Genomic DNA, 14,808 nt, shown 5'->3' on the forward strand with positions numbered 1-14,808 from the left:
AAAAAAAGTGCATTTCCACCTTAATAAACGTTATTATTCATTTTCTCATGAAATCTGAAGTCGCATAAAAAAAAGTGAAAGAAAGTGACGATGCGATAACAAACATTTAATTTTTTTTTTAATATAATTTTATGAAAAAAAAAAGAATAAATCAATAGACTAAAACTGAATAGACGGTGGTATTCTGTTGTTATTTCTAGTATGAAATGTTATCCAGCATCTTCCTCGAAATTTTTTAACACGAGTTATGTTTTTAACTTCATTTTAGCAACGTAAACAACAGTCTTTTTGACTAGATTTAATTTAAAGGTACATACTGGACGTGACATTCTCGTCTAGATTAGGTTACGCTGCATCTTGCTTTATACTGTTATTTTACGGTTTTAGTAGCTCCACTAAATTACAAAATTTTGCCGGAAAGCTTCACGCATTTAAGTAGAAAATATGATTCACCTTAAATTTTCATTTGATATGACAAAATTTCATGATCTTGTTACGTAAATATAGCTCAGCTTAATCTAACTTAAACGTACAAATGTATTAACGTTTGTACGAGTAGTTACTGTAGACCGCTTAAAAAAAACATAACAAAGTCACGTTGTTAGTAATTATTATGTATATATTTGATTATAGTATTTATCTAGGAAGAAAACCCTTACCTTTGATGAGTTACGTCTTACGGAGAGAAAATTGTGTTTTATACCTTATCAGATCTTTTTATTAGTAAGAGTTTCATAAATTGGAAAATAAGAACGCTCAGAAACTAAAAGAATTTATTTTTAAAATCCAAAAATGGTTTTTTATTCGATTGTTTAACAATAATCAGCAAATAATGAAGAATTAATATATATAAAAAATAAGTAAATAAAATAAATAAATGAAAAAAAAAAATAGAAATTGTTAAAAATAATATAAATTTACGTGTAATTGTACATTTCCGTCTGATGAAGGAAACCTTTTAATAGGCATCGTGTGGGTTTCGTACCCCGTGGGACTGTTCCTATCGAGCCTACCCGTCAAAAACCTCCCCTGAACAACATGTGATGCTGAGCCCACCATACGGTATTATCACAGCACCCCATGCATCTTGCCTCCATCCATACTTCCATTGCCGAATAAAATATTTATTTATTGTTATTGTAATTATAGCTTAATTTAAAATTAGTTACATCTTATAAGTATATACGTATTATAGGAGACAAATGAATTAGAAACATGAAACAAAGCGTACACAAAATACTAATAACAATATTAAAATTAAAAGAAAAAAAAATATTCGAATAAATTTTTCTCAATCGTATAATAAAAAATATGATGTGGTCACTACATGACTTCCTTGTACCCCTATTCAGTTACATATACACATTTTTTACAATCAGAGGTTAATAATTACTGATAAATAAAAATATTTAAATTAAAAAAAAAGTTCAAAAAAGGAATTGAAGTCGAATTCGAACCTTTACTTTATACATGAATGTAAAAAGAGCATTATGAAGTAATGTTAATATTATTTACTATCATTGTTTTTAATTTCATATACAATTAAATTTTTTTTCAAGTAAGACATTTATATTTAGAGAGTAAAAAGTGAAAAAAAAATTTACTTTATGTTTTTCTTTTAAAAATCTGTAAAATAGAACCAGAAGAAAACATTTTTGAAGACCAGTAAGCGAAATCATTCACAAATTCAGGAGAAAAAAGGAATGAAAATTGTGTGGGTTAACTAGATATAGAGCAGATACTTATTTAAACAAACAAACACACACACACACACACATTCACATACACAGTTTTAATTAAATAGAAAGCTGCCTATGCTTTATTAGGTCCATTTTATTGATATTTTACACCATTTCTAAATATGACTTATGTTTTTGAAAGCAAATGTTACTGAAAAGAATGAGAGAGTATTTTGTCAACTTTTCATGAACTGAACAAATATTTTAGTGAACACATAAAAAAGTTTTTATACTGAGATAAAGTTTGAAAATATCTGGAGAAAACTGATACAAATGCGGTTCTAGTACTATACTTTTACCCTTTATATGTCTACTACAGAAAATGCTTCAAATATCTTATATCACAGTGTAACTTTTACGACAGAAATCTTGAATTGGTTTTTTTTTATTATATACCGAAAGTTTTTGTAAATTTATTTATTTTCGATTTTTTTTGTCATTTTAATGTAGATTACAAATTTTGTAGAATGCGTTTTTTTCTTGAAAGTCAAGTATGACATGACGTACACACACACACACACACACACACACACACACACACACACACACACAATTACGAATAATTTATAAATAAAATATATTATATAATATACAATTAAAATTATATATATAAAAAAGTTAGAAAAAGAATTGCATATTTTTATTTAACAAACCAGTATTATCGAGAGAATGTAACAAAAATTAAAAATTTTCTATCAAACAATGTTTGTTAAAAAAATACATTTTTTTTTAAATTTCTCAGTTTCATTAATAATGTATTGAGAATGTGATGTAATGCAATTTCTATTCATAATTTATTATTAAAAGCTACAAATAATAAATAAGTTATAAATGCTATAAAAACTGTTCTTAGTAGTCCATCATACGAAAAGACGTAATTGATTTATACTTGCTAGAAGGAGATGGTTTAATTCAATCCAGATTGAATAAAAAAAAATAGCATCTCAAATAGAAAATAAATAAATAAATTTTACAAAGTAAATTTTAAAAATATATAAATATTTAAAAGTAAAATTTGAATATTTAGCCAAAAAAACAATTTATTTATTGTCTTAGTCAAAACATAAAAATCTGGAGTACAGAATAAATGAAGTTTACATAGTTAACAAAAAAAAACTTAAAACTTAAACTTTTTATAGCCAGTATATTTACAATCGGCTTTTTAAGTTGAATATAAGTAAATAATTTGATAATAAGCACATGATAAAGGGTTCTTGAGGAATTACCATAATAAAACCGTTGGAAGTTCCAGATATTCATGAATTTCATTATTCCGTGTGAACCATGGCGCCTCTGCAATTGTTCTCATTATCTTGATTTGGAATCGTTGTGTGATATCTATGTTACTATTAATTGCTATCCGCCAAAACTCCACGTCATAAGTCCAGATTGGTCGTAGGATATCTTTGTAAATCAGAACTTTTTTGAACGTGAAGTGTGTTTCCCCGTTCCCTATACTTCGCGTTCTGCTGTTTTCTTTTCATCCTCACATGACACTTCTAGGTCAAACGTCAATCTAAACACTCTCTATTTGTGAGATCACGACCCATCCATGTACACAAAAGACAGACACCCTTTCTCATGGCGAATGTGTCATGCATTGATTTATCCTGATTAACTTTAAGCTTCCATTTTTTTCTGCCATGCGCAGACAAGGTCTAACGTCATTTGCTGCTCCCGCGAGGCTAGTTCAGGGTCTTCGTTAACGACAAGGATTGCAGTATCATCGGGAAATGCAACCTTTCAAGGTTGAAAGGTCCGCAGTGAATATTGAATATAGCACAGGACCTAGTATAGAGCTCTGAGGGACACCCGACCTAATTTCAATAACTTATAATTTCATTTTACCTGAGAAGAACGTCCGTCAAGATAATTCCGTAAGACAAGGTAATAGGGTTGAGGAAGTTTCAATTTTAATTTATAGAATAATCCAGGCGTCCATACCTTGTTAAATGCCTGTTGGATATCTAAGAATACCGCCGAGCAGAATTTCCTTTCTTTCAGAAAACACTAATGATGACCTTGACGATCTATGGAATTGTTCGATAATGAAGTGGCCGTACCTGAACCCAAATTGGTGGTCCGGAATTACCTGCTCACCCTCCAAATGTGCTCTAAGCCTGGGAAGTAACAGCTTTTCAAACAATTTAGATATGACCGGTAAGAGGCTAATTGGGCTGTAAAAAGAAACCTCGTGTGCAGGCTTCCCTGGTTTCAAGATCATTACCACCTGTGATACCTTCCATTCCGCTGAGAAGAAAGACGTCGGCAGGACAGCGTTAAAGAGATCCTTAATGTCCGTAATGCCCTTAAGGGGCAGCATGACAAGCATTTTGTGCGTCACTGAATCAAAACAGGGAGCTTTCTTTAATCGGCTTTCCTGATTGATTAATTTAGTAACTTCCTTGTCGGTGATTCCCGGAGGCTAAACAGGAGAAAAATAAAAAAAATTAGTTTTCTTCGAGCTACCCTCCTCGGATCTCTATTCAACGACGTTAATGGACCACCCTTTTCAAGATGTTACTTGATACCTCCACCATCAGTCATGCCATCGTCGATCATATCAGCTGGTATTGAATTCATCCTAACCTCAAGGTTAGTCGGATCGAAGCCCTAATATAATTAAAACATTTTAAATATAATTAATTTTACCTTTTAAATAGTTGTTAGTTTTCTCTTATCAAAACTCAAAAATCCCTTAAAATAACCCCGCACAAAGTAACAAAACACAATTCTATTATAAAAAAATCATGTAAAATAAACACGTCTCATTCTCTCCGTCGAGATAATATTCGCCTTGGTGTAATACCTTGATTAGGGTAATTAATCTATGCATTTACCTCCGTTTCAAATAATAAATAGACATTTATCACTTCATAATTAGATATGATCCTTTAATATTTAAATAAATAATGCAAGATTATGCATAAGTGTATATAAAAATGCTTTTTAATGATTTCATAAATGAAACATTGTTAAGAATATATATAATATTATATTTTGTAATTTTGAACCGTGGAGTCCATGAAGGCTGATGAAAGAAGGCTGGAAGAGGACTACCTAAATGTAGTGCGGAAGCGGCTTACGTAGTGTGTACGGCGCCGTTGAATCGTCAGGAGCTGAGTGCATCCTAATGGAGCTGTGTGAACTATGCGGAGACGAGTGCAGCCGACAGGGGCCGAGGATGAACTGAGAGAAGAAAGACCTTTAAATTTTTAAGTCTTTCTTAAATAAATTTTTAATAGCACGCACTGAGTCTGAACACTCTCCATAACAGCTGGTTTCAACCAAAAAATAATTAACAAAAAAAGGTTTTTTACTTTAGCAAAGGTTATAAATAGTCTAAGAAAATTCTAATAAAAAGTAAGAGTATGCATAAAAGATAAAACTTTTTATTATTTTCCCATTTAGATAGCAATATAGCTGTAGAAGGGAAAATATTGTAATCGGTCCAATTTGGGAATATGCAGTTTTCACCGGGTCTTGACGTTTTGACACCCAAGGAACCCAAAAAACCGGGTGGAAATTTTTCGGATGTTAGTCCTCGTTTGCACGTGCATTCAGTGTTGGCCTCTAAATCACCTTATGGCTTCACAACTTCTGGACATATTTTGACCAAACTGTTGATTACGTCTATGTAATGGGCATTGATGCCATTAAATTTTCAATTTAAAAGGTCAAGGGGCTGAGGCTGTACAGCGAGATCACCCTAATTATCTCGAAGTTCCGCCTAATTAAGGTCATATTTTTCTTAGGAACATTTGTTGAACAATTAAAAAATAAAATAACAATATTTGAAAAAAAACATGTTTTTGCAAAATTGCACTCTATCCCAAAAGATGATGTTGTAGTCGTCTGTTATGTTGTGACGTCACAGGCGAGTGGTAGAATTAAATAAATGAATAATATTTAAAGTGTAAAAAGTAACTCGATCTTGCTGGGTGTCGAACTCGATCGCCCGGTTGAATTGGAATCTGGTTCGTTAAGCCTCGCGGCTATACCAGTCTGCCGACAAAATAAGCGAAATTTACTTTATGTAAGTCGTGAAATTAAATTAGTTTAGTAAGTGCCGACCGTCGCCGCTAGCACCGCCACACCCGCGCGAATTAAATGTGGTATGCACGCGCGCTTTAGTTAGAATCGTTGAATTAAATAAACGAAAAGATATATTTAAATAAAATGATAGATATTTTAAACTAAGTTGCGTGTTTATGTGTGTATAAGCCTTGCATCAGAAACAACCCCAGTTGACAGCTTTTTTTTTTAATTCTTCGTTAAATTTCCATTTATACTTTAATATTTAAATCGAATAAAATTAATTTTGAAATAATCCATTTCAAAATAGATATTAATATTCTTCGATATAATTTACTTAGATATTTTATACCTAGATACATAAAATGGAAAACAAATGATTAAAATCCATAATATGAAATACATACACCCATACACGTCCGCACGCGCACATAGAAATAATAATAATATATGAAAACCAACACGTGTGTTGTAATAATATAATTCCAAAAACATTTGTGGAAGACAAATTAACAACTATAAAAATAATGACTCTTGGTCATTAATACTATTAAACTATACATAACTTAAATAAAATATAATCTAGATCCGCTTATCTCCGTGGTGGAGGGTAGTATCTTGGCCTTTCATCCGAGGATCCCGAGTTCGAATCCCGGTCAGGCATGGCATATTTTATAAGCTATACAAATCCCATTTCCATATTTCCACGTTATATAATCTTCTCTGCAAGATTCTTTGGTGAATTAATTCATCAAGCCAAAAAATCAGATTTTTTACATCTTTATCTAATGTATTAATATCAGTAAATTTCTTGATATTTAAGTTTTATTTGAAGCCTAAAACCTGCAACCAGTAGTGTTTCTCCATAAGCGGTGTTCTAAATTTAGGAATCTGAGCAATAGATTTTAATTTGTACTGGATTAAAACGAACCAAACATCGGTTAAATATTAAATTCGGTATATTAGTGTTTTTATTATCTATTATACAATTAGTAGTTTAACAGATCGTGCGGTGAAGCTAATTTTCGTATGGAGAATTAAAATTGAAAACTATTACCGTACTGTACTGTACTTACGAGTTAATATTATTTATTTACTTTTTAAGTGTGTAATAAGATGTAGTATTGTCTGTTAGATAATTTATCATATTCAATTATTAAACAGAATGTAGTGTAATCTTAACGATGATAAAAATCAAAACTTTTAATCGACCAAAGATGTAATAAAATGTTCTTTCTGGCTCGTCTAATCTACGGAACATGTTCTATGTTATTCACAGATTTTATTGTAATCTTAATTTAAGGAAGAAAAGAAAAGATCGATCGGTTTTAAAAATTAAATTATACAGATCCATACATGTCTTTCAAAATTTAATTGTAAATGATTTACGGTTATCTCATGTTTTTAAAATAAATTATTTAAAAGTGGTGTAACGGTTCAAAACGTTACAAAATAATTCCAGTTTTGAAAAAAGAATTCATCTTTTATAAAACAAAGTAATGTAAAAATATATTTTTCAACAGAACTAGTTTTATATATACATGTATTTTATCCTTTTTTTTTATTTTTAGGTGAAACATACCACAATATACGACCTAATTGTGTTAGTCAGCGGCTAACCTCGTTGGGAAATGTGTTGAATTTTTGAGGTAGACAATTGCACAGAAGCTCAGTTGCAGACACCCCCTTGTTAAACCCAACGGTTTTTCCCTCTCTCTTTTATCATCTCAAACAAAGTTTGAATGTAAAAAAAAAACCATAAAAAAACAACAAAATTATTTTACAATGCTCTTATAAACAAATATATGTATACGCTATTTAAAATTAATCTGTTTAAAAATTAAATCTGTGTTTTAAAATAAAGGCAGATATAATATTATCTGAATTAATGTCTTGCGATGGTTTCGGAGGCTAAACAGAAAAAAAGATAGATATAATATTAAAGGAATGGTAATAAATTTATTACTATGTGTATCAGAAAAGTTGATTTTTAAATTTGACGATGATGTCCTTTATCTTCTAAGAAGAATTATTCGTAAAGAATCTGTAAGATCATAAAACAAAATGATGATGGACAGGCGATAAAAAAATTCTTAAAATTCTAGAATATTTCGCATTAGTTTTATTTTAAAAGTAAAATTAAGGATTTAAAAAATAAGATTATAATCAATAATTAAAAATATAATTTGGATTGTTTCTGAAACACGGTACTACAGGGCAGTTTATAAATAACCTATAATATCTTTATTATTTTATTTATATAAATTTAAACGAATGCTTGGATTAATTTTGATTAAAATTTTATAAAAGTTAATAAGAATATTGCCATTTTTGTTCTCGCCAGCTGGAAAATATTTTTATGAACACTTTGGTATATAATCTCAATTTAGTTTGGAACTCAGAACTACATTACAGATGCAATTTAATTTATTAAAATAAAATTATTGTTTTTTTACGTACTTTAAACTAAATGAAAACTAATCTAACTTCATTAAATATAGATTTTTGCAACACAAGTTAAACAAACCACGCTAATGACATACATCGGAACGTTCCACAAATACAATCTGAAAAATCTTTTAGTTGATAAAATGAAAATTAATTGCATGCATTTAGAGTTTGGCAATTATAATTAATTGTACTGCATCAAAAAATGATAACATGCAATTATATTCAACTAAGTAGCACTGCTGTGTAGAAAAAGTGTACGTTAACATAAATTTGTTCACAAAATTATACAACAGCTGATTTCTATTTATGTAATGATTTAAAGTTGGGCAGATAAAACTGTAGAGGGTTTCATAAAGGAAATTTCATATAACTCTATATTATAACTAAGCGAAAAATTACGACTAACAATTAATTAGAACTAAAAGAAAGAACGGTTTTTATTTATAAAGAATTACATAGAAAAAGAGCGCATGTTCGGTCTCCTCTTATCTTACCTCTCCATTATTCTCTCTTTTTCGGTTTAACTTCCGGAACAACCATAAGATATTACTTCAGAGGATGAAAGAGGAAGATGTGTGTAAATGAAGTGTTGTACAGTACATCCTGAAGTGTTGTACATCCTGAGATGTGTGGTTAATTAAACCCGACAACTAAAGGGTACTCCCAGTGTTGTGGAAAGCGGGATACAGCGGAACATACTGTCTTCCAGTGCCCAAGGTGCGAGGAAGACAGAATGATGATGCGAACGCGGTTGGTAGAGGTTACCGCAGATAATATAGTGGAGGTAATGCTTCATGGTGAGCGGAACTGGTCAATAGTCAGTAAGGTAATAGGGAACATCCTCCGAAAGGAAACTTGGATGAAGAAGGGAGTTAAAAAAAAACCACCAAAGAACACCGTTATGGTTTTTTTTTAACTTCCGGGACTACCGTTAGGTATAACTTAAGAGGATGAGATGGATGACGTGTTGCGTATGAAAATGCTATGCCTGACCAGAAATCGAACGCGGGACCTCCGGTAGAAAGGCCGAGACAGTACCACTCACGCCACGGAGGCCGCCATCCTTTTATCTTACCTTTTTTTTTTTTAATTTAAATGTATTGATTTATTAATAATTATTAACCTGTAATTGTAAAAAATCTTTACTATAAATAATAATTCAATAACAACAAAAAAATAAAAAATAGAATTTATTAATGAAATAAAATGTTATGTACTTTTCATTTAAAAAAAAAATGTGTATTTATAATTAATTTAATAAGGAAGTCATTTGGTTTTAAAATCAGTTTTTTATTTTATTTCATTTCCCTTTTTGTATATTATTTTACTATGTTTTTCTACTGTAACTATTTAATATTCGATGTGGGCAACTTATTTCTAAAAATTTAGATTAGTTTTTTTAAAAATAATTTTATTAATTTAGTATCCTTAATTTTATTTTTTTTATTATTCATCTTCAATTTATAATTTTGTTTTTCTTTTCTTCATTTATAAAATATTGGCAAAGGGCTGCATAACTTTCTTGACAAATTCTCATTTCAAGAACACCATAGGGTTTTCAAATATTAAAAAAAAAAAAAAAAAAAAAAAAAAAAAAAGGCGTGGCAGCGAATTGCTGTCTTTAACGAGATATATTTAATTATTGATAATCATATATGTTTTAGTAGTTGACGGGGTGCGCCTACCCATTTTAGTGCTATATGACAAGTGGGCGGTGAGACACGCAAGCGAGTGGTGTATGGTACCACGCTTATTCTGCTCACGCTTTTAGGTTAGCTGTAGGAGCTAGTTAAGAGACTGGTTCGAGCCTCACTACCCGTTTGTGGCACAGAAATTTGGTCTTATGCTTTAGGTGAATGGTGGGTGGTGGTGGGAGAAATACCAAACAAACAAAAAAAAAATTTAGTAGTGAGATTTGGGTTCAAACTGATTCCCTTGATCAAATTATCAATGAAAAAAATCATAATTTGTGATAAAACCATTTGGATCCCGCTTAAACAAATGACTGGCGTATACTTACTATACTGACTATTTTGAGTATAATTACTAAAAATAGATGACAATTTTTAGTCAAAATATTTGGATTCCATTTCTCTCCCTCACTTGACTGTTCCCTATATAACATTTTTAATTAGAGACCCAAATTGAAAAACAGTAAATTAGCAGAGATTATAAAAAGATAGGTTTTTTAGCCATGTCCCATGTTGTTTACATTAATGCTAGTTACAATTGATTTTTCAATCCGGAAAATTAAAATGAAATAAAAAGGGATATTTTAAGTTTGGGATCCATTCAGTTTTCTAGTTCGTTTGGGCTGAAACGATTTTTATTGGAATAGTTATTTTCTTCAATAAGTTGACCCAATTCGGTGCAACGTTATTCAACAGGGCTGAAAAAAAAAATATTCCTAAAAAAAAATATGGGGACCTTGATGCTCCGCTGTCCGATTAGGAAATTGCAAAAAACTATTTAGCAGGATATATCGCCAATAAATAGCAGCCAAATATTTGTGAAAAATTTGACCTTTTTTGATCATCGAGTTTTCGAGATATAAGATAAAATTGTTTATAAATAATACTGTATATGACTCCATCTGTTAATCAGGGTTATTTAAATGACTTATTTAATTCTTAAATACTCTTATAAATGTTCACTTTTTTGTTGCTCCTGTTTAAACGTTAGAACTTTAATACAGGACTTTTAAATTTAAATATCTTCGGTTTCGGTCGAATTCACTCGGTTCTTTACACTTTACTCGGCTTCTTTCGGATGCACTCGCTCCTGACGAATCAACGGCTCCAACATCATTATATAAGCAAGCTCTTCACTACATTAGTGAGCAATTCTACAGTACGCCGGTTCAATTTCAGTACTACAATTCAGTTCATTTCACTTACAGAAATATTTACAATTACAATGAAACAGTTACAATTATTAAACGGTTAAAAATTGCGTCCAGTAGAACGAAAAAAGCTGAAAATTTACCCAAAGATCCCCTTTTTTGACTCTTTTAACTTCGGTATCTGCGCACCGAATCGCTTGAAAATCAATAGGGCTCTATTCTCAGTCGGTTTACATCACAACAAGTTTCGTCAAAATCGGTTGAGATTTGCGTCCGGTAGAGCGGATGAAAAATTCTTATGCATACATACGTATGTAAGCATTGTAGAAAACTTTTTACGGAGACCCGACACCCAACAATAGGGTGTCGAGTGTTGGTACTCCTTTCCACCGATACCCTGTTAGAAAATCTGAACGGGCGCAAATTCGCTAAAAATGTAACATTTATTTTATTGTTGCTTAAGTATATAAGTTTCTCAGTTAGGATATCAAACTTATTCAAAAAAATATTTCTAGTAGCATATAATTAATCATTTAATTTAGCATATATTATCATTATTTAAATATTACCTGTGACAGTATAATTAAAAGTATTTTGTTTTATGCTTTATCACTGCTATATAGGCTTTGTATAGAACAGTTGGCGGTCTTATCTCTTGGAATAATTTAATCTTAAGAAAATATTAAAAAAAAGTAGAACGAAAAAAAGCTGAAAATGTACCCAAAATCCCATTTTTTGGCTTTAATTTCGGTCACTGTGAATCGATTCGCCTTAAAATCAATATACCAAGTTTCGCCAAATGGGTTGGGATTTGCATCTGGAACAGCGGGCGAATAAATCTTATACATATATGTATAAAGAAGACCGGGAGCGCTACTAATTTTCAAATCATTTGGAAATTCACTGAAAACCGTATTTCTTAATTTAGGAATCGAGCAGATTTAAACCTTTCAAGTTTTGACCACTGCAATAACTGGCCGTGACAAAATATGTTATAATAAACAAATATGCTGATTATTGATCAGGAAAAAATTATTGATTTTTTTTTAATATTAATTAATTCATAAAAAAATACATATTGATTTTTTTTTATAAAGAAGTGTTCTGGGGTTGATAAAATTCTCTAATATGCAAATTTATACTATTAAAAGCTTTTGCTTTTTGTAGTAAAAAAAAATTATTTAATTTTATTGATTCTTCAAATTTTAAGAGTGTAAATCTTACAGTATTAGGAAAAAACCTTGATGAGATTGCTACTAAAAGGACTAAACAGTTTGTAAATTATAAATTTATCAAATAGTCTGGAAGAGTTTTAGAAAGTTTCTGTCTTAAACTTAGTATATAGTGAAGCACAAAACAAAAGTTTTAGAAGTCTTTTAGTATTAGCACAGATGTTTACATGACGTGATGGTTAGAAACAAGCAAAACCGCTGTCGGAGCACACTTACTATTAAGATAGGGTTGACGTATAGAAGACAGTAGAGACAAGTTATATAGCGGGTAATGTCAGGCAGTGACTTGACGTCGGGATCATGGTTTGAGTTGAAACTGCAAGAGAACGAACAAATGAAGGAACGAGACAGATTGAAGAAGTTCTGAGAAAAAACCGAGTAGATTTTGACATTCTTTTTCTATATTATTTTTTCTTTTTTATCTTTTTTACGTTTTCTACCATCAGTAATTTTTTTTAAAAAAAAAAGGAGAAAATGCTTTTAAGTCATTTTGTTTTGCTTTTAAGGCTGTAAAAACGAAGGAATGAACGAACGAACCAACCTACGAAAGATGTTATAAATACGGCAGCTGTTTTACCATCAATTCTGCTCTTCTTTTCTTATTTTTTATTTTTTTTTTTTTATATCTGATAACATCTGACTACAGCCGGCCGCACCGTAAAAATATTGAATTAAAATTCATAACCGAGCTTCACCGTTTTCTTTTCACTGGCTTTTCTTCTTCTTTAACTTCCTTTTACTTCTTAAATTAATTTATCTGCTATGTCTAAAATCATTAAATTAAGTCTAATACGTTACTTTATGATAATATTTTTAATATTTTAAAATTTTACTCGTAAATTCTATTAAATTTATAATGTAAATAAGGATTAAGATCTTTCTTTTAGATAATTTGTACAATAATTAGATTTAGTAATTTTTAGTAATTAATATAATCGTAATTATTGTTAAATAATTAAAAATACGATAGGTCAATTGATGATATACCATTTAGTCGTCCGATTAAATATTGTAACATGGAAATCTAACTATAATGACAATTTTTTCGACTTAAATTAGGAATGGACCGTTTTGTACCGACTTTTCGAAGAAAATTACGGTATTCATAGTCGCATGGTGTTAAAGAGTGTGAAAATGATTTTTCTTTACATTTTGAGGTGTGAAAAGTATGAAAATACTATTCACTTAAATTGTGCTTTTCTTATATATATATATATATATATATATATATATTTATTTATTTATTTACAGGTTTATGCATAAGAGTTTGTGTTTCGAAAATTTTCAAAATTACTGGATCAGTTTCATCATTGAAACTTGATGTATTGTAGTAGTGTACCTAAAGTTATGCATGTGAAAATTTGATGAAGTTTGATTGAGTCGTTTTTGAGTTGAGTTTAATTTGTCGAAAAAATTTAAACGGGGCAAGTTAGAAGATGGTTTGTTACGGTGCTGCAAGTTGGAAAGTGGAAACAAAATAAAATAACGAAAGAAGTCACTCTTCTTATGCAGAACTGCTCAAGAATCTTTTTTCTTTCATTTTTTGATAGTACGGTAAATTTTTTTTTACAAATTATTAAACTAGAAAATTTCAAGTCTAAAATTTAATTTTTGTTTACGTAGCCAGTTTTAGTATATTTTAGATCCACCACCGCTTAGTTATTGATTTTTATATCTTAATGATATGTTGCTTAAATTCAATATGTTATTGACAGTATTTTTACGAAAAAAATTTAAGAACTTAACTGTACAACTTTGGATGGAAAAAGCTATCCCGATTAAAAAAAAAAAAAACTTTAATTTTATATGTAATCATTCAAAGCTTTTTTTATTAAAATATATATTTATATGGATCAATTAATCCTTTGCTCATGATCGGTAGTAGTCTCACCGGATAGTTTTTCTGAATTTCTTTTTTTATGTATGTAATAATAACTACGTATTATTAAGATGTAATAATAATTAATAGGTATTCCCGCAATACAGGTAATCGGATCTTCATTACGTCACTTCTCTGTATTCCAACACTTATTATTTTCAAGACATGGGTTTTCCACCTTTGCGTTTCTTATGAATGAATTTTCTATTCACATAAAGCATTTTTTCTCAAACTTTATAATCGAGAAAAACTTATTTTTTATATAATATTCGTTTTGTTTCGCTTATTCGATTTATTCGCTTTTCGTTTTTTATGTAATTTTTTTTTTGCTGTAGAATAAACATTTACAATCTTATTCTCCTGGTGAAACTATAAATAAATGGTATATTAAAAATATTACATGCGACAAGGGGCCGTCTATTAATTATTATTTATTATTATTGCCCAAGAAAGCAAACAGTAAAAGATTATAATAACAGGAACGTTCATGGTAATAAACGCACTTAAAATCACAGGTAATATCCAGGTCTCAATCCTGAGCCCTGCGGCACTTTTGTGGCATTTTCAAGGAATTAGATAGATCTTGATTAAACCTAACTCGCGAGAAGTGATCGTCTAAGTAACTTTGTG

The sequence above is a fragment of the Lycorma delicatula genome, chromosome 9 (assembly GCF_047948215.1).
Source record: "Lycorma delicatula isolate Av1 chromosome 9, ASM4794821v1, whole genome shotgun sequence".
Taxonomy (NCBI): domain Eukaryota; kingdom Metazoa; phylum Arthropoda; class Insecta; order Hemiptera; family Fulgoridae; genus Lycorma; species Lycorma delicatula.